The sequence below is a fragment of the Palaemon carinicauda genome, chromosome 40, assembly GCF_036898095.1.
Source record: "Palaemon carinicauda isolate YSFRI2023 chromosome 40, ASM3689809v2, whole genome shotgun sequence".
NCBI classification, from domain to species: Eukaryota; Metazoa; Arthropoda; class Malacostraca; order Decapoda; family Palaemonidae; genus Palaemon; species Palaemon carinicauda.
In genome coordinates this window covers 15,533,918-15,552,674 of record NC_090764.1, presented here as the reverse complement: position 1 = coordinate 15,552,674, position 18,757 = coordinate 15,533,918, and the positions used below count along the sequence as shown (strand labels likewise).

Sequence of the window (18,757 nt, the reverse complement as noted above, 5' to 3'; positions counted from 1 at the left end):
GGTTCCCTTACTGGCAAGAAGGAGAAGGTCTGGGTCATCTGATACAGAACGGAGACTCGAAATCTTGAAGGAGTCAAACCGAAGGTCCGGGACTCCAAGATTCTGAGTCTAGAAAACAACTCAGGAGCGAACCTGAATGTTACCTCCCCCTATCCTCTTGAAAGGCCGGAGTCGTACGAGACCATGAAGATTGCTTACCCACTGGCCGAGGCCAGAGCGAGCAGGAGCACCGTCCTCCAAGACGGACGACGATCAGAGGCCTGACGTAATGGTTCGTAAGAAGATCTCTTAAGGGACTTAAGAGTCCGAACCATTCTCCATGGAGGAGGTCTCACTCCGACAGGGGGCAGGTACGTTCGTAGCTTCGCATGAGCGAAGAAAGATCCAGCGGGAAGGAAAAGTCTATTCCTTTCAGCCTGAAGGCCAGGGAAAGGCTGAGCGATAGGCTTCACTGCCGAGAGCGGAAACGAGTTTCCTCCCGCCGATAAGCAATAACTCCGTTATTGCTGGAGTAGAGGCCTCAAGGGAAGAGGTACATCTCCCACGAGACCAACCACAGAAGACTCTCCACTTCGCCTGGTAGACCCCTGCGGATGACTATCGCAGGTGACGCGACCTCCGCTCCGCGACTGTTGCGGGTTGTCTCTTCGTGAGGAGGCGGCATAGTGTCTCCAGGCGTGAAGCCGAAGCGATGCTACGGCTAGTGTAAGATGTTGTAGTGTGGTTGTTTGAGTAGCCTGTGTCGTGGAAGAAGCTCTCCCGGGAGTTCCGTCAGGGGATGCAGAAGGTCCAGAAACCGTTCTGCGTATAGTCGCAGCGGAGCTCTCAGGGCCATCGAAAGGTTGACAGACAACCTGGTCTCATTGAGAACCCTTCTCAACAGACAACAATGGTGGGAAGACGTAGGCGTCGACGCTGGCCCACCGACACCAGAAAGCATCTTGCCAAAGAGGCTTGGGGTCTGAGACTGGGGTGGAAGTACAGCGGCAGCTTGAAGTTCCAGACTGTCGTGATCAGGTCCCCCAGGCCAGGACTTGCTGGTTACTAGAGGCCAAAGACCCCCAGGTGCTCTCTATCTGTGAGGCTCTGCTCAGATTGTCGGAGAGAACATTCCTCTGCCCGGAATGAGCGAGCCGATAGTGGTATTGAGTGGACTTCGGATCATCTCAGTATCTCTACTGCAAGATGCGAAAGTATGAAAATGTACCTCCCTGCTAGTTGGAATACGCCAGTACCATGGAGTTGTCATGCACGGAGCGACTCGGCAGGATCTGTAGGATCTGTAGAAGGGCCAGACTACGGCCTCTAAGCCTACCTGAATGATGAGGAGGTAACCTTCAGGTCCTGACCATAGGCCTGAACTGGAACATGGCGGCCCCCCCCCCCCCCACCTTTTCTTTGACGAGTCCGAGAACAGCATCAAATGCGGGGAAAGAACGAGAATATCCACTCCCATGCAAGAGGTTCCATAGGTCAACCCCCATTGCAGGTCTAATCGTTCCGCTGGTCCCATAGGAACTTGGGCTGCCTAACAGGGAACTTATCCTGAGGCGACCGTTCGGGACTTAGACGGGTCAATGAGGAAAGGAGACCCAGGAAACGTTCCAAGATAGGGCTGAAAGCTCTCCTTGACTGAGAAAAGGTTCTGCGACTCTCCTCAGCCTTGCCACAGTCAACTGAAGGGAAGGCCCGGAGAAGGAGTCAATATCATGGCTAGATATTCCAGATGTTGAGGCAGAAGTAGAGAAGGCTCCTAGCGAATTACCATGATCCCTCACTCTTGGTAAAGTCCCAGAAGCTTGTCCCGGTGTGGAAGAAGGTCGAACCCGAGACTACCGGAGTTGGCCAGACCTCCAAAAAGCGAAGGAGGCGGAAGCCTGCTCCTGAGTGGCCATGAGGAAAGCAGGGAGAGTTCCCTGGTGAAAACCTGCGATGCTGCGGCGGGATCGCCACACAGCATCTTAAGCAGGTACATCTGTAGTCTAGGCTGAATTCCAAGTGCTTCCTGGAAGATGGATGGAATGGGACCTGGAAGTACCCGTCCTTCCGATACAGGGCATAAGGAGTCTTGCGGTCTCGTTACCAGTCTGATCGACTCTGCTGCTCCACGCTGGACGAAGTTTGTTCGACAAACTTAATCAGAGCTGAGAGGTCGACGACGGAACTCCCGTCTCAGATGCTTTCCTACAAGAAAGGATCGACTGAAGAAGCCGGGGGGGAAGCCGCCGACGACCCTATGGAGGACCTTCTCCTAAAGCATGGCTCCTTCTGCCCAACAGGCAAACCTCTTGCCGACCCCATGGCATAGAGGCTCAGCGACACTGGATTCGCTGACAGTGGAGGAGAGATGTTAAGAGCAAGGCGCGATATCCTTGGCTGATCACAGAGATCGTGCAGGAATCGGCATCGGGAAGCTGTTATCCGGACGAGTAACCTTAGGCATCCCCCAGCGTGAGACCTGCAAGGGGGGTTGCCAATCCTAGAGTTTGTGAACTCTACCGCTCCCTCTAGAATTATGCCTCCCCGGGAGAACTTCCCGTCCTACCTGTCCCTGACAGTAGGGGACTGCTATTGTACACCTTGTCTTAGCTGCCGTAGCTGGTTCCGATAACCTAGGCTGACGAGGCTGAATGAAGAGGCGTCGGAGGCTTGCAGGTTCTGGAAGTAAGCGCCTTGGAGGAGTGAAAACGGGATTTGACTTCCTCCGCACAACAGCTGTCCATTTCTCTGTCCTTGGGCTCAAACAAGCTCTTCCCAAGAATGGAAGAGTGTCTGAGCTTGTCGACATCCACGGAAGGGACTCCCGAGAGGAAGCCCTCGGTCACTGCGTCTAGATGCTCCAATATCGAGTTTGCCCGCAAGTTTGAAACTTGGCGACGGAACGCAAAGGTGCTTGAGCCCGAGAGAAGGAAAGTACCCATGATCTTCCTGGAGCTTCCTTGTACAAAACCTCGGGTCGCAACCGGGGAGGGAAAGGCCTGGTAAGCCCCTTCCACGAAATGGTGAAGAGGAAGGGCTAAACCAATCACCCCCTGCCCGACGGAGAAATCTCGAAAGAAAAACTCCCTGGCAAGACCTTTCCAGGGAATGGTGAGGAGGAAGGGCTAAACCAGATTCTGGAGAGAAGAATGTTGCTCAGACCTCCCTGAAGATTCTTCCTGCTCTTGCAAGTGCCATGCTCTGCGTTTACGGGGTGAAGACCGTGTTCTGGAAATGCGCGCTCCACAAAACTCACCAGGTTGCCCATGTTGTGAAACCCCGACGGGAATCGCGGTTGCAATCGCCCTGGCGCTCGCGCGATGGTAAATCAATGATTCGCGCGTGGGCGAACGTGGCAGCGCCCGTGCGCGGGCGCGCAGACGAAAGTGCGAGAGGGAGCGCAGAAGGAGGGCGAGCGTGGTTGGAAGGGCGAGAGCTGGCGGTCGGAATCCGATAGTGCGCAGGCAAGCGATGGCGCGTAGGCGAGCGACGGCGCGTAGGCGAGCGACGGCGCGTAGGCGAGCGACGGCGCGTTGGCTTACTGGCAGGAATCGCGCTGGTGCTCGCGCGCGGGCGAACATGGGTGCGCATGCGCGCGGCCACGTGGGCGTGCGGACGCGCGGTCGCGAGGGCGAACGCAGGCGGCCGGGAGACCGATGGCGCGTAGACGGACGATGGCGCGTAGACGGGCGATGGCGCGTTGACGAGCGATGGCGCGTCTTGGCGAGCGATGGCCCGTAGCGAGTGAAGGCGCGTTGGCAAGCGATGGCGCGTTGGCGAGCGGTGGTGCGTTAAGAATGCTAGCGCGCAGGCTAAGAATCGCGCGGGCGCGTAGGAGATCGCTGACGCGTAAGAGACTAGAGAAGATTGACGGCGAGAAGGCGACAGGAAAACTTCTTGCCTGCGCCCAGGTCTGATAGATCGTGGGCGAGAGGGCAAACGTTAGCGCGCATCGCGCTAATCAGAAGGCGCGCAGGTGCATCAGGAAGGGGAGCGCTGATGCGTACTGTCAAGCAGGCGATCCTGGGCGTTCAGGAAAACCGTTGGCGCCCATTGGCGCGTAGCAGGAAAGGGCGCGCAGATGTGCGCTGGCGAATTGAAGAGAGCTGGCGCACAGAAGGACAGAAGTACAGGTGAGCGCTGACGAGCAGGAAGAAGATCTACGGCGAGGAAAAAACCTGACACTTAAGGGACTTACCCCCACTGTGGAATAAGCCCCTTAGACCCGAAGGTACCGGTGCCCGTTGTAAACGTGGTGTGTTGGCGCCCACTGCGCATCTGCGTCCAGGAACAGAGGTGAAGACTAGAAGGTCTGGCAGGAGTAGCAGCTGCAACGGTCGGTATTCGTTGAGGAGGGTCCTCTGCGGAGAACGTCGAACAAAGATGAAGACGACCTCGGACAGGTGCAACACCCTCCGACCTCCGAAGAGGAGTCTCTGAACGTGACCGCCCCCGAGGGGAAGAGTCACTTGCAGGAGAGAACGTAGGCATCAGCTGTCCCCAAAGGGAAACTGAGCCCTCAGCAACAACAGCAACAACAGCAGGAGGAGTCCTCCGAAGAGGAGTCTCTGTGGTGAACTCCCCCCCAGGGGAGAAGCACTCGCAGGAGAGACCGTAGGCTCAACTGTCCCCCGAAGGAGACAGAGGCTTCAGCAACAACAGCAGACGGAGGCCTCCGAAGAGGTGTCTCTGTGGTGCACTCCCCCTCGGGGAAGAAGCACTCGCGGGAGAGACCGTAGGGCTCAGCTGCCCCCCCAAAGGGGATTAGGCCTTCAGCAACAACAGCAGACGGAGTCCTCCGAAGAAGAGTCTGTGGTGAACTCCCCCCCGGAGGAGAAGCACTCACAGGAGAGACCGTAAGGCTCGGAAGCCCCCCGAAGGGAACTGAGCCTTCAGTAACCTCATCAACAATAGCAGAAGAGTCCTCCGAAGAGGAGTCTCTATGGGTGTCCTCCCTCACGAACGAAAGAGGAATACTTCATAGAAGAGACGGGTCAGCAAGTGACCTAAAAAGAGCAATCCTCCGAAGAGGGGCTCCTGCAGTTGCTCAGCCCCTTGAGCGTAACTGCAGGTGCGACCGCTCAGCACCAAGAGCATAGTCGCACGAATTCCATGGTCCGAGCTTGCAACCGCTCAGCCCCTTGAGCAAGGTTACAAAAGCAGTCGCTCAGCACCAAGAGCATAACCGCCGGAGGACCAGGAACAAAATAAAGGCAAGAGGAGTTCCCCCCCGAAGGGAAAAAACTCAAGCCCGGACGGGAAAACTTCCCTCGGAAGGGAAGTTACCCACCCAAGGAGGCGAGCCTCCTGAGTGTTCTAAAATGAACTGGAGAGCTGTCAGTCGTCACGGGAGCACTTCCAGGAGAAGGAGACACGCCCCTGATGAAGATCTATAGGGGAGGCAGCAACAGCAGACTCCCCAGGCCCCAACAAGACAGCTCGCTTCGTTGTCACATTACACAAGCGAAACTAGATCGTTAACTGTGAAAAATAAAAAACAAAAGTCATTAGTTAACATTCATTCACCCGGGAAGACTCCGAAGAGGAATCCCGAGGGAAAAGAACACAAGAATTACACAACAGGCACGTGCCCTCAAAACCACTTACACTCAGGGAAGGAGAGCTGTAACAAACACAGAATTATAACAATTATAATTATGTAATTATGTAATTTAAATATGAATGTTCACTAAATAAAGAACGAAAACCCCGAAAGGAAACATTCTACAAAAAGCTGAAAAGTCAACAAATACAATTAGATTCATAAATTAATTGAGACAAAATGTACGGCGTAGCAACCCCACCCACACGGGAAGGAAGCTACCCAGACGTAGTAAAGGTAAAACGTAGTAAAGGGTGAACGACCTCGAGAGAGAGAGAGAGAGAGAGAGAGAGAGAGAGAGAGAGAGAGAGAGAGAGAGAGAGAGAGAGAGAGAGAGAGAGAGACCGTAGTCAAACTCGATCGCGACCCATGAAATTACACCGTGGTGGCCTAACTGCCGAGGGCTCCACGGAGATATCGTACACTACACACACAAGCACGAACTCTGAAAAGGAAACTTACTGATTTCTATACTCAAATATATACATAAACACGAAAATATGTTTACATATATATTGAGTATAGGAAAAGTAAGTGATTAAGTAAAGACAAAACAAATAATGGCTGCCAAGCGAGGACAAAGACAGGCATGTCTGTACATCGTCCGAGCTAAAAGTGAAGTGAGGCATTTCACCGGTGTGTGAGGGGGGGAGGGGTAGCAAGCTACCCCTCCCCCTACCTCTGCTAACTAGCGCGGGGGTAGTAAACCCTCGTTAAAATCTAATGGCTCATCAATTTCAGCTACGCCGAAAGTAAACCCTATGTAAATAGCTAAGGTTTGTATTTCGGTTACGGAACAAAGGACAAATCTGAAAGTAATTTGTATTTATCCTAACAATACAAACCTGTAGCTATTTATTAGGGATCATCTTTCGGTGAAGCTGGAAGACTAGCTTTTAAGACTTAAGCGAGGTGGCAATTTCACAACCCGCTAGTTAGCGGGGGTTACCGGCTATCCCTCTCACTCACACGCCTGTGAATCCGAGTCACTTTTTGATTGCAGGCAGGATTTATGGGGGACAGGTGATGGCAGGACAATTTGTATAAATAGCTACAGGTTTGTATCATTAGGAAAAACACAAATTACTTTCCAATTTGTCATTAGTTCCGACACTCTACAAACCTTACGCTATCTATTAGGGATGACTCACCCATTAGAAGGGTGAAATTCCTTTCACTGGTCATTGACCCGGGGCTTTCACGTACAGGCTTGGCATGTAACTGAGAAAAAACCAGACACCTCGCTGAAAACTTTGCGCAATGCATGGATAGCAGCCTGAAAAACTTGTGTACTCTTGTGAAAAACTAGCAATGTGACTGTCTAGGTAAGAATATTCTGAGCTAAATAGGAATGCTGATATCAAACATAGACAAGGACGCTTCCCTATACCCACCTCGTGGAGAGTATCGTGGACATAGACAAGTACGAAATCTATACTAGGTTACACAAGGTAAATGGTTATTACTTGCAGATAGGTGAGGACAGCATGCAGAGTACCCATGGTGCTTTTCCCCAAGAGAGGGGAAGACGAAAGAAAGAGCCAGTCATTCGTACACAATCATCCCAGACTAATCCCGGGTAAGCTATGCCCTCAACCATCTGCTACTTGTCCATCAAGGAGCCTGAGGCATTCTAAACTACTTGTTCTAGTGGGTCACATCTTGCAGGTAGTGGGTGGTGAAGGTCGTCTGATGCTTCCACACCCGCTTGTAGTATCTGCGCCACAGAGTAGTTAAGTCTAAACGCCAGAGATGTGCTTATGGCCCTTACGTCATGAGCTCTATGTCAACAACCAGGAGGAGGGTCGGGATTCACTGCATGCTCAATGACCCTGCGAATCCACCCTGAGATGGTGTTCTTTGTGACACTCCTCTTGACCTCCAATTCCAACAAAGAGGGAAGATCAACTCCTTTCAGTCTAAAGGGCATGCTTAAAGCTGAGAGGTAGCCTATCACCACCAAGACCGAGAAGAATTTTTCCTCCCGAAGGTATACAAGAAATTCCGCTATTGCTGGAATAGTGGTATAAAAGGGAGAGATAGCCCTTCCACGACACCAACCACGGAAGACAGTTCACTTAGCCTGGTAGGCTGATGCCGAGAATCTTCGCTGGTATCCAGACATCCTTGTCACAACTTGTTGTGAAAAGCATCTCTGTGAGAGGAGATGCTGGATGGTCTCCAGACGTGAAGACAAAAAGAAGCTGCAGTAATACCTCGACATACGAGTGTCCCAAGTCCCAACATACGAGAAATTTGAGATACGAGGAAAGTTTCGCTAGGTGGCCTAGTGTGAGAGAGGCTGCTCACGAGGACAGCATCGCTCGCTTTTTCCCGTCGGATCTCCGTCACGTACAGTTATCTCCGAGTATCGGCCATAATGTTTGCATTTTTTACGTGTTTTTTTGCATTAATCAGTACATAATTAAGTGAATAAGAAATGGGTCCAAAGCAAGCGAGTGCAAACAAGGGTAGTGAAAAGAAAAAGCATATGATGACAATCGAGATAAAGCATGAAATAATCGAAAAACATGAGAGTGGTGTACGAGTGACTGAGCTGGCTCGCCAATATGAGAGGAGTACATCAACAATATGTACCATCCTCAAGCAGAATGATGCTATTAAGAAAGAAATCAGAGACATGTTACCAAAGTCTGCCAGAACTAGCCAATCACATAGATAGCGAAAGAGATGAATGCTGCTGTCGTGTATGCCCAAACTGAAACCAGGGTGAACTCTGGAGTGAACACTTGAAGGGGGGGGGGGTTGACAGACCAAAACACCACTCAAAATTGGTGTATCTTTCCATGCAGACTGAATCTTAGGTACTCCCTGGAGGACACATGGATAGGGACCTGAAAATATACATCTTTTAAATCCAAAGTGATCATGAAGTCTCTGTCTCACAGAATTGTCTGAGTGGGACTGTAGTCTCCAGATTCCAGATGCCTTCTCTACAAGAAAAAGTCGCCTGATGCTTGGAGACTCGTCAATGCCGTCCTGAAGAGCACCATTCTGTATCATGGTCAGGACTTTACCGATCCCTGTGCGAAGGACAATGACCTCGTGGGAAGACAAATCAGGGGAGGAGGAGAGTTGGTGAATGGGACAACATAACCTTTGTGTAGGACCTCAACCTTCCAAGGTTTGGCCCTTTGGGATTGCTGCTGCTGCCACCTGAGTTACAGGGTATCCTCCCATTGGTGGTACAGCCGGAGGAATGGATCCCGGAAGCGAGGGCACCAACTGCACCCACCAGCTTCTTGCCCTGAAAGAGATGGACTTCTTGCTAATGTTCTGCCTTGAAGTACCCTTAGCCGCCGAAGTGCTGAGGAGGCAGGTCGGGATGTAACGGCCAAATGAAGAAGGAAGTCCTGACCCTTCTTCCTCCACTTCTCCCTAACAGCCTCCACTTCCTCGAGTGAAAAAAAGGACGAGGTCTTAATGGAGGAGTTACAGCAAAGGAGAACCTCTCTCTTTGGCACCTGTTTATAAAACTTGGAGATGGTGTTACGCCTCTTCATGATCCAGTTAGCCCACTAATGTGTCAGAATGTCCTTAAACAAAAAATGCTTCTTGGAGTCAAAAAGATCTTCAGTCATAGCTAAATAGCCCATGGTCCTAAACCAGTGGTCCATCTACGAAGAAGCCTGAAGAGTAGCCTTTGCCAACGTCTCAATATTCAGGGCCTACGCTGCCAAAAACGTCACCTACCACATTGACAGTTTCTCCATAGTTGAGCCTTGCGACAAGGCCGACACTCCCTAGTCTAATTGCAGCAGGGAAGGGAAGTAATCCTAGACATTATAGTACTTCCTGTCTCACGAACGGAGGAGGAAGTAAATTTGCTCACCCTAAGGGGGTCTTTTCTTGCAGATTTGCCACTCTACCTTGGTAATTGACCAGACGCTCAACTTCGACCACAGCAACTCCAACTGTTGAGAGCAGAGTATAGAAAATCGATAGCCACATCTCTCCCCTAAGGAAAGGAGTAAGGGGCCTCTCCGAGTCTATTTACCATTGGAATGCAAGCAAGAACCTGCATCAAAGCAGATACAGACTTGCTCTCTTCTGTGGCAGGAGCCTTAGGACTAGCAGATGGAAGAAAATTGCCATGGGGAACGAGGCCTAGGAGGCTAAGAGCTAAATTCGCAAGCCGACATTGAAGCCGCTGCTTATTGAACTTGCCTCTGAAGATTGGAATTTCTTCACTGAGGCTGGCACCAGGATGAAAGGTGCCACTGAAGTGGAGGTGTAAGTGAACTCTATTGGCGAGAGCCTACAAGGGTACACATATAAAATCTCCCTCAGAGATCTCGATCCCCTATGAGTCCTGATGGAGGAGTCACCTGCCTAGGCTGATGATGCCTCTGACCAGGCTTAATTGGCATAATGCCCGATTTCTCCCATAAAGAATTAAGGTCGTATGACTCAACCTTGATACGTTGTACTTCCTGGTGATGTAGCCACCTAGAGGCATGACCCTCCGCTGCAGGAGCGGGAACCAGGAAAAGTACTTGGCAAGCGGGCACAGCAAGTGCTGGAGGGAGTGCAGCAGTGATTGTATCAGTGTGACGCAACCTCAGGTCAGAATGAGCCTATGGGTTAGAGATACAGCTACCTTCCCAGGAATACAGTAGTGTAAATCAAGTCTGTCAAAGGATTGTGAGAAGCAGTGACAATGGGGGATGCTGCTTTAAGGATATCCTGCAGGAGAGCCTCAAGACAAAACTGGTGCCGCTGGCTAGCGAATGGACTGCTGCTGAACTGGAGTGCGAGCCAACTGGAGTGCGAGCCAACTGGAGTGCGAGCCTACTGGGGTGGCCCCAGTGGTGCGTGAAACTGATTCACGCAACCTTCCCTCCCCGTATAGAGAAGGGTGATCATTGACTATCATGAGTCACTGAGGGGTTATGCTGCCTGAAAGTGATTGAGCAATGGATCGCGACTCAAAAGGAGTGTGGTTAAAAGGTGCAAGAGACTGTAAGTATTACTTATGGTACATTGTGACTGGAAAGGATGGATGATCAGGTATAATAAGACTCCCTGCAAAGTCAAGCTAGCAACTGAAAACCCAGCTTAAATTAGATTTGGACATGTCGTAAATCAAGAAAGCCGACAGTTTCCTTATTATCCAGAGAGCTCATCTATATAGCCACTTTACCATGATTTATGACTCTTAGGAAATGCTCATACTTAGCCTATAAATAGGCATTTTGTGTACATGTATTTCTATAATTCTACATAATAGTTTCTCCTACCACAAGAGAGAAACTTAGCTTACTCACAGATATGACAAAGTATTGCATGATTTACAAGGCTCCAGTTTAGTCAAATTGGGGTACTCATGGGATAATTTATCTTGGTCAAATTAGGACATATTTACATAGACCAAGTTAATTAGTAAAGTATGCACTTCGGTTAAATTAAAACCAATCATTTTTCTCTTCGCACCTTTGCCCTGTGACTATCTGATAATTCTGCAGTTTTACCTAGGGATCAAACAATAATTCTGCAGTTTTATTCAACTTCCTTTTCCAAGAAATTTTCTTCTTCCTCGTATACCGGCACATTTTTCACGAGCGTTATTTTTGGCCTCACTCCCTTTTCTTGTCTTTGTTGTCCATTTTCATTACAGTTTTGAAGTTTTCCATTCTAGAATACCTTTTTGGGCTTATTTTAAGATTTTCAACGAAAAGCTTTACTTACACGTATTTACAGTACATTCAAATTTGCCTACTGTTTCACAATGGATGAAACACTTATAACCAATTAGAAATATATATAGTATGGTTCACGTATTTAGCTAGAAATTGGAATACAGTATATATTATCCAATACCATCATTACAGGCAACTTCTATCGACAATATATTTGTGTTGCAAGGAAATTATGGGGGATATGTAGCCGAATAACCTAATGTCCTCGCACCTAACCTAATCTAAATTGTTGTGTACTTCTTACCAGGGAGGATCAACCACCGCTTACCATAAGCTACCTTTGAAAAACAACTTTGCGGTTACCATTACGCGAAAACGAAGCGTTAACGGAAAAAGTTCCTAATTAATCTTGCCTTGATAATGGAACCTTGAAGTCAGTGAACAATGGTGATGAGGTGGCAGTCAGTAGGTTAGTTCGTATCCAAATAATTTCCCAAGAATTCTTAACCCTTTTACCCCCAAAGGACGTACTGGTACGTTTCACAAAAGCCATCCCTTTACCCCCATGGACGTACCGGTACGTCCTTGCAAAAAAATGCTATAAAAAATCTTTTTTTCATATTTTTGATAATTTTTCTGAGAAAATTCAGGCATTTTCCAAGAGAATGAGACCATCCTGACCTCTCTATGACAAAAATTAAGGCTGTTAGAGCAATTTAAAAAATATATACTGCAAAATGTACTGGGAAAAAAAATAACCCCCTGGGGGTTAAGGGTTGGAAATTTCCAAATAGCCTGGGGGTAAAAGGGTTAATACATCGACGATCTCTGTGTTAATGCCATATATATTTACCAACGTTGCAAGAATTACGTCATTACGATTGAACAAGTGAAAATACCTCAGCAGTTGTACTGATGAGCAATTACGATACAATATTGTATATTTACATTGTTTCTGGGTAATATTGTACTGTATTACAGGGTAATGTAACCTAGGGAAAAAACTACTTTCGTCTATAGAAAAGTCTGTTCTCTTCGAAAATGACGCTCGTTCCTGTCGGAAATGAATAGTTTCAGAAATATACATATACAGTATCTACATCCGCGATAATGGGGGACCCCCCGTGGTAACTCGGGGTTTTGGGTGGGGAAAACATACTGGGGAAACGGTATATAATGGTAAAACAAGCCTTTTCTTTTCTATACATTACCTTCTTGGATGTATAATAAACCAATGAATAAATACTCTAATTATATATATCACATACTAACGGTAGATTTTTCAATTATTTGTTGACATTCTTTGGGTCGGTTGTAGTCGGTCTTGTTCGTTCGTTTGTACATAGCAGTTTTCGACCTTCTAAGCATAAACTACTCCTCCACCAATGGGATTACATCTTCTCTTATAACCCATTATAATAGAACAACCAGTTTGGCTACTTGAAGTTAGTCGAACTGGTTGTCCTGTTTGTTTGCGGTTGAAATGAAGGTCAAATTCGGTTAAATCACGTTATTTACTACAGGAAAACATATATTTTATGTTCGAAATTATACCATGTAATACAGTAAAACATTACATGTTTCTGGTACCCTGTAATACAGTAAAACTTTACCTGTTTCTGGTACCTTGCGTTTGCGTCCGCTACCTACCCAAGCCTGACAAATAACCACTCGTGCTAAATTAGATAACCATTTTATAGTAAAATGACAAAAAAAACAATAAAATGTCACTTACTAATACATCCCTTTCACCAGAGGTTATTGCAAAAGAGAAAATGTAGAAAGACCTCTTAGGAACTTCTGCAAGACTACTGAATGACCAAACGAGTACAGTAGTAGTAGTTTAATTGTTTGATGTCGCTGGGTCGCTCCCTCGTTTGGTCTCGTTAGATGTATCTTAGCAAATGATAATAATAATAATAATAATAATAATAATAATAATAATAATAATAATAATAATAATAATAATAATAAAGAAAGAAAATAGATTCAAATCACAATAATATCATACGTCTGATATTATTGTTATTTGAATCTATTTTCTTTCTTTATTATTATTGTTATCATTATTATTATTATTATTATTATTATTATTATTATTATTATTATTATTATTATTATTATTATTATTATTATTATTATTATTATTAGCATTATTATTATTATTATTGTTTGCTAAGCTACAACCCTAGTTGGAAAAGCAGAATACTATAAGCTTAGGGGCTCCAACAGGGAAAATAGCCCAGTGAGGAGAGGAAACAAGGAAAAATAAAATATTCTAAGAATAGTAGCATCAAGATAAATATCTTTTATATAAACTATAAAAACTTTAACAAAACTAAAGCAAGAGAAATAAGATAGAATAGAGTGCCCGAGTGTACCCTCAGCAAGAAAACTCTAACCCAAGACAATGGAAGACAATGAAATGAGAAAATCCGCAAATTATACTTTAAGCATTTTTACTTTATCGAAGAGACGATGAAGTGTGATATTTTTCTTATTCTTTTGCCTGCACAACAAGCAATCAATAATTATCTACTTAGTCCTTTCATATCTTGAGTGGGCGAAACTGTTTTTTTTTTTTTATCTGAAATTATTTTTGATAAACATAAAAACAAATCGGCAATAGACAATAAATGTCAATGTAATTATATTGTGACTTTTGAAAAAGGATATTGTGTTTGTTTTTCAAATGAGTAGATGCGTGGAAGGAAAATATAAAGATTGAGAATATTTGAATATGATGAGGGATGGGATTTCATAATAATTCTCTTTTTTAAGATGTCATTAGTAAGTCAGTTAGCTCGATGCTATAAATTTATCCTCAATCAAATTATATACGGGAAGAGACAGAAGGTCCTAACTAGCTTACACTAGGTCTATGATTTTAAATCTAATAATCGTATAAGAAAATTGAGCCACTTGAAGTTGACTGGAAAGTTGATAATGATACAAAAAAAAGAATAATTAATTTGTGCATGTTATGATACCTGCTTCTTGAATGAAGAAGGTAGCCGATACGGAAATATATATATATATATGTATATATATATATATATATATATATATATATATATATATATATATATATATATATATATATAGGTTTTGGTAAGAAGTCCATCAGATAAAAAAAAATTACTAGTGCCATCCAAATAGTTGATATTAGTTTGTTGATGGAATTGGTAGAAAATGCGCGATTAGAACATATAACAGTAAAAAGCAGCGCTAAGTAAAGCAGAATGTTGGAAATTCTAATAAAGAATTTTGATCAGTAATGTTTAAAGCGAGGAGGAAAATATTGTTAATACATTAGGTGATACAAATTGCTATTTGCACCCAATTGAAAGCCAATTCCAAATGTAAAGAAGAGATTCTTGTAGACACCTGTCTGAATCATGCATGTCTACTGTACATGAGTCTAAAATGTGACTGTATTTACTACGAAAAGCTAATCGTGATATTGTTGATAATGTTAAAATAAAATGGACCACGTTTGACATACATGATAGCATGTTTTAATTGTCAAAAATATGACCCCATGAAGAAGGAATACTGTATAAGTTAGAAAAATAGTGATAAGAGTATATAATTTTTTTTGCTGGTGAACAAGAATATGAAGACTTTTTTGTTCTCAGAATTCTACGACAGAGAAGATTTGGCAATTAACTCGTTCTACGCTATTTCGTTCTCTACATTTTCTTAATTAGATGAAATACGATAAACAAATCCTGTTGGTCCTGCATGGGCCGGGAAACCTGCCCTTAACATAAGTCTTGGTTGTGTACATAGAAGTTTAATACTGCATGAATACCTGCTATGATAGGAGAGAGAGAGAGAGAGAGAGAGAGAGAGAGAGAGGACTGTTGTCTGAGCGCTTCTTAATAACACACACACACACAAACACACATATGTATATATATATATATATATATACAGTATATATATATATATATATATATATATATTATTAAGAAGAGTTCAGATATATATATATATATATATATCATTCAATCTTTGCCATTATCCACATTCCAAACCAATGGTTCAAATCATAATAAGTAACTTGCACCGTCAGTAAACAAAAGAGCAAAGCACAGACCTATTTTGGAGCTGTATGTCGCTTGAGGGCAGGGAGAGACTGCATGCATTAGCTTATTAAAATGCATTGCGTATGCAATTGACTTGCTGTATTTGTTATATTGAAATGCTAACCTAGACTGGTACACTAATAAAGTGTGTTCAACTAATTACAATATCTTTTTTCAAATCATCTTGAACCACCCAGAAATAGAAAATAAAAAGATATATAATAAAACATATTCTCCAGTCTTTGGTAGTGCCATAACCACTCTAATATGGTCTTCCACTGTCTTGGACTAAATTCTCCTGCTTGAGGGTACACTCGGGCACACACACACACACACACACATATATATATATATATATATATATACATATATATACATATATATATATATATATATATATATATATACATATATATACATATATATATATATATATATATATATATATATACATATATATACATATATATATATATATATATAGAGATAGATATATATATATATATATATATCATTCATTTTCTTTTCTCAGTGCGCTATATCCCTGTTGGAGCCCTCGAGCTTATAGCAGCCTGCTTTTCCAACTAGAGTTGTAGCTTAGCAAGTAATAGTAATAGTAATAGTAATAGTAATAGTAATAATAATAATAATAATAATAATAATAATAATATAGTATTCGTTTATGAGGTTTTCATCTTTATACTTTAAAGCCAAAGAAAAGTAACATTGATATCAATTAAAACATTAGATAATTGTCCTCTGTAAACTAAAAATTAGATGAAAATGATAAACATACAAGCTGTTGACGATATATGTATATATATATATATATATATATATATATATATATATATATATATATATATATATATATATATATATACATATATATATATACATTAGATCGTAAGTCAATGCAAGGTAGGCCTAGAAAATCTTAACCCCTGATCGATATTGCGAACTAGTTTATAGCAAAGAAACTGCATCGTCAGTACCTTTTATGTATAGTTACCAAGTAGGCACCCCAGATTCCTCAGCGTCCTTCCCATTTCAATTTTAGTAACCCTCCCCTTCTCAAAAATAAAGAAAAAAAATAAAAAAAAAAACTTGGAAAAATGCTCCTACGCCCCTAACAGGTCGTTCATTTACTAGTTGTTACCTTCTTCAAATAACTGCCAGTCAATTCACTCCTTTACTGGCCACTACTCTTTTAGAAAGAGAGATGCTAGTCGACTGATAGATCTTTCACTAGCTGTTACCCAAATTTAATAAGAGTGACGCCTAATTCTGTTTATTGAGGTCTAATATCTTTTAGTTGTAATGAGATTCATGTGCCTTTTGAATCGATTTATGGGAAAGGAAAGTTAGAATACCTTCGGTTTAATGATAAGTGATTTTAGCGCTAAGTTATTTGATTATTTTTTTACTTTCGTCACCATTGAGTAACTCGTAAAAGTATAACTTTCAACGTGAAATCTAGGTGATATAACGCGTCCTTGGGGAGTAGTTATAGAATTCGGAAAAAAAAAAAATAAATAAATTAAAAAAAAAAAAAAAAAACATTTTTTGCATAGAACCTCCTTATAATATGGCGGTGCAAAACCAACCATTTGATTGTTCCTTCTGAGACCCGCTCTGATTTGGAGTTCCAGAGACACTCCTGTGTTGGTTGCATGTGCTTCCAACATGTGCTGACAACAACGCCGGTACTGCGAATGTGTGGTACTGACCTTAAGTGGACGTCCCCCTTGTCTCAAAGGTCATGACCTCATCGTGGTGAGACCGTGGCAACATGCTTCATATATGGTGGGCGTCAATACAGTTCGAAATTTTATAAGCATGGCTGACTATGACCATAACACTATTGGTTTCAAGTCTCCTGCTAGTATTGAAAGGGAAAAGGTACCTCTTAGAAGTTGATGATACTATTTCGTAAGGTTGAAATAGTTTGAACATGACTCTAGATTATTATCAATAGCTCTAGGAAAGTGCAAAGGGGGATAATAAAGGAAGGGTACTATAGTAGTTTAAGAGGTCCTTATTGTTGGTTGTGTATAAATTAAATGCATTTGGCAACATCGTCAAAAGACATTAGAGAACTTTGGACTTAATGGTATTTAGGTAGGTCTTAACGTGTCAAGTATATGGGGGTAAAAACCTTAATTGTAAAGAAGTATGTCTGAAGGTACAGATTGCTGTATAGTGGTCAGGTTCGTTGGTCATTTCTGCAAGCTAATTCTAATAATATGGTTAAAATTATATTTCAAGTTGTTATAAGACTGCTTGATTTATTTATATGATTAATTCTAATATGAAATAATTCTTGTTAAACTATGATGAAACCTTAATTCATGCAAAAAAATCCTATCTACTTAAATACTTTTTGAAAAGGGTGTTTATGGAACTTTTTCTTTCTAATTTCAGAGAGAAACCTAATTACAGAAGAGACTAGCAGCTCTTCGAATCAAAGGTATGTCAACAAAACTGTTATAATAAGTCAATTTTAATTTACTGCTTGCTATTACTAGCGTAAAGCTAGAAAGTCCATTGCATAATCAAGGTCCGGTAGATTTAAAAATTTTCTAATACAGATTAATGTGAAGATGTTCTGTCATCACACTCGGACTAGATTTGTGATGTAGGAAGGCAAACCTTCATTAATTCTTAATGCTAGTGCGAGTGCGAGGTACTGACCTTGAGTGGACGTCCCCCCAGTCTCAAAGGTCATGACCTCATCGTAGTGAGACAGTGGCAACATGCTTCATATATGGTGGGCTTCAATACAGTACAATTTTTTATGGACATGGCTAACTATGACCATAACACCATTGGTTTAAAGTCTCCTGCTAGTACTAAAAGGGAAAAGCACATTTAGAAGTTGGTGACTATATTTCGTAAGGTTGAAATAGTTTCAACTAGCTGTAAAAAAAAAAAAAAAAAAAAAAGAAGTGCAAAGGATGGATGATATAGGAATGGTGATACGGTAGCTCAATAGGTCCTTTTTTGTTGGTGGTCTGTAAATTAAATACGTTTTGCAATTTAAATCAAAAGACTTAAGAAAACAACGTGTCAAGTATTCTTGGGGTAAAAAAAAAAATTGTGTAGAAAAAAAGGGGCGACTGCACACTCCAGAGTGTCCCTTTATGGAAGAAATGGTAGATATATTGACAGAGTAGCCTAGTCCTCTGAGGAAGAAAATTAGACATGAAGACATTCTTTTCTAAGTGCTTCGATTGTGTGGATTTGACAATAAACGAGCAATATGCTGTGTGAAATGCTGAATGCCATGGAATGAACATGATGAAATGACTGTGAAGGTCCTGTAGGGAGAAGGGTTCCCCCAATGTATAGGACCAGAAAAGTATCCCTTAAAGTAAGTAGTAAATGATTTATGGTCTATCGGCATTGAAGACCAAACCTTCGAA

At 43.2% G+C, this 18,757-nt stretch overlaps 1 protein-coding gene across 2 annotated transcripts in view; it reads right to left on the bottom strand.

Annotated features, from left to right (window-relative positions):
* The window catches only part of LOC137631549 (U11/U12 small nuclear ribonucleoprotein 25 kDa protein-like), a 38,932-nt gene extending 25,832 nt beyond the window's left edge, over positions 1-13,100 (bottom strand). Inside the window, exon 1 of one of the 2 annotated variants that reach the window (XM_068363343.1) lies at positions 12,977-13,100. The gene's annotated coding sequence lies outside the window, so the exon portion shown is untranslated. Of the gene's footprint in view, positions 1-12,854; positions 12,878-12,976 lie in introns of those variants that run through there. The other variant, XM_068363345.1, reaches the window with a different exon arrangement.
* Between the last annotated feature and the right edge of the window lie 5,657 nt (positions 13,101-18,757).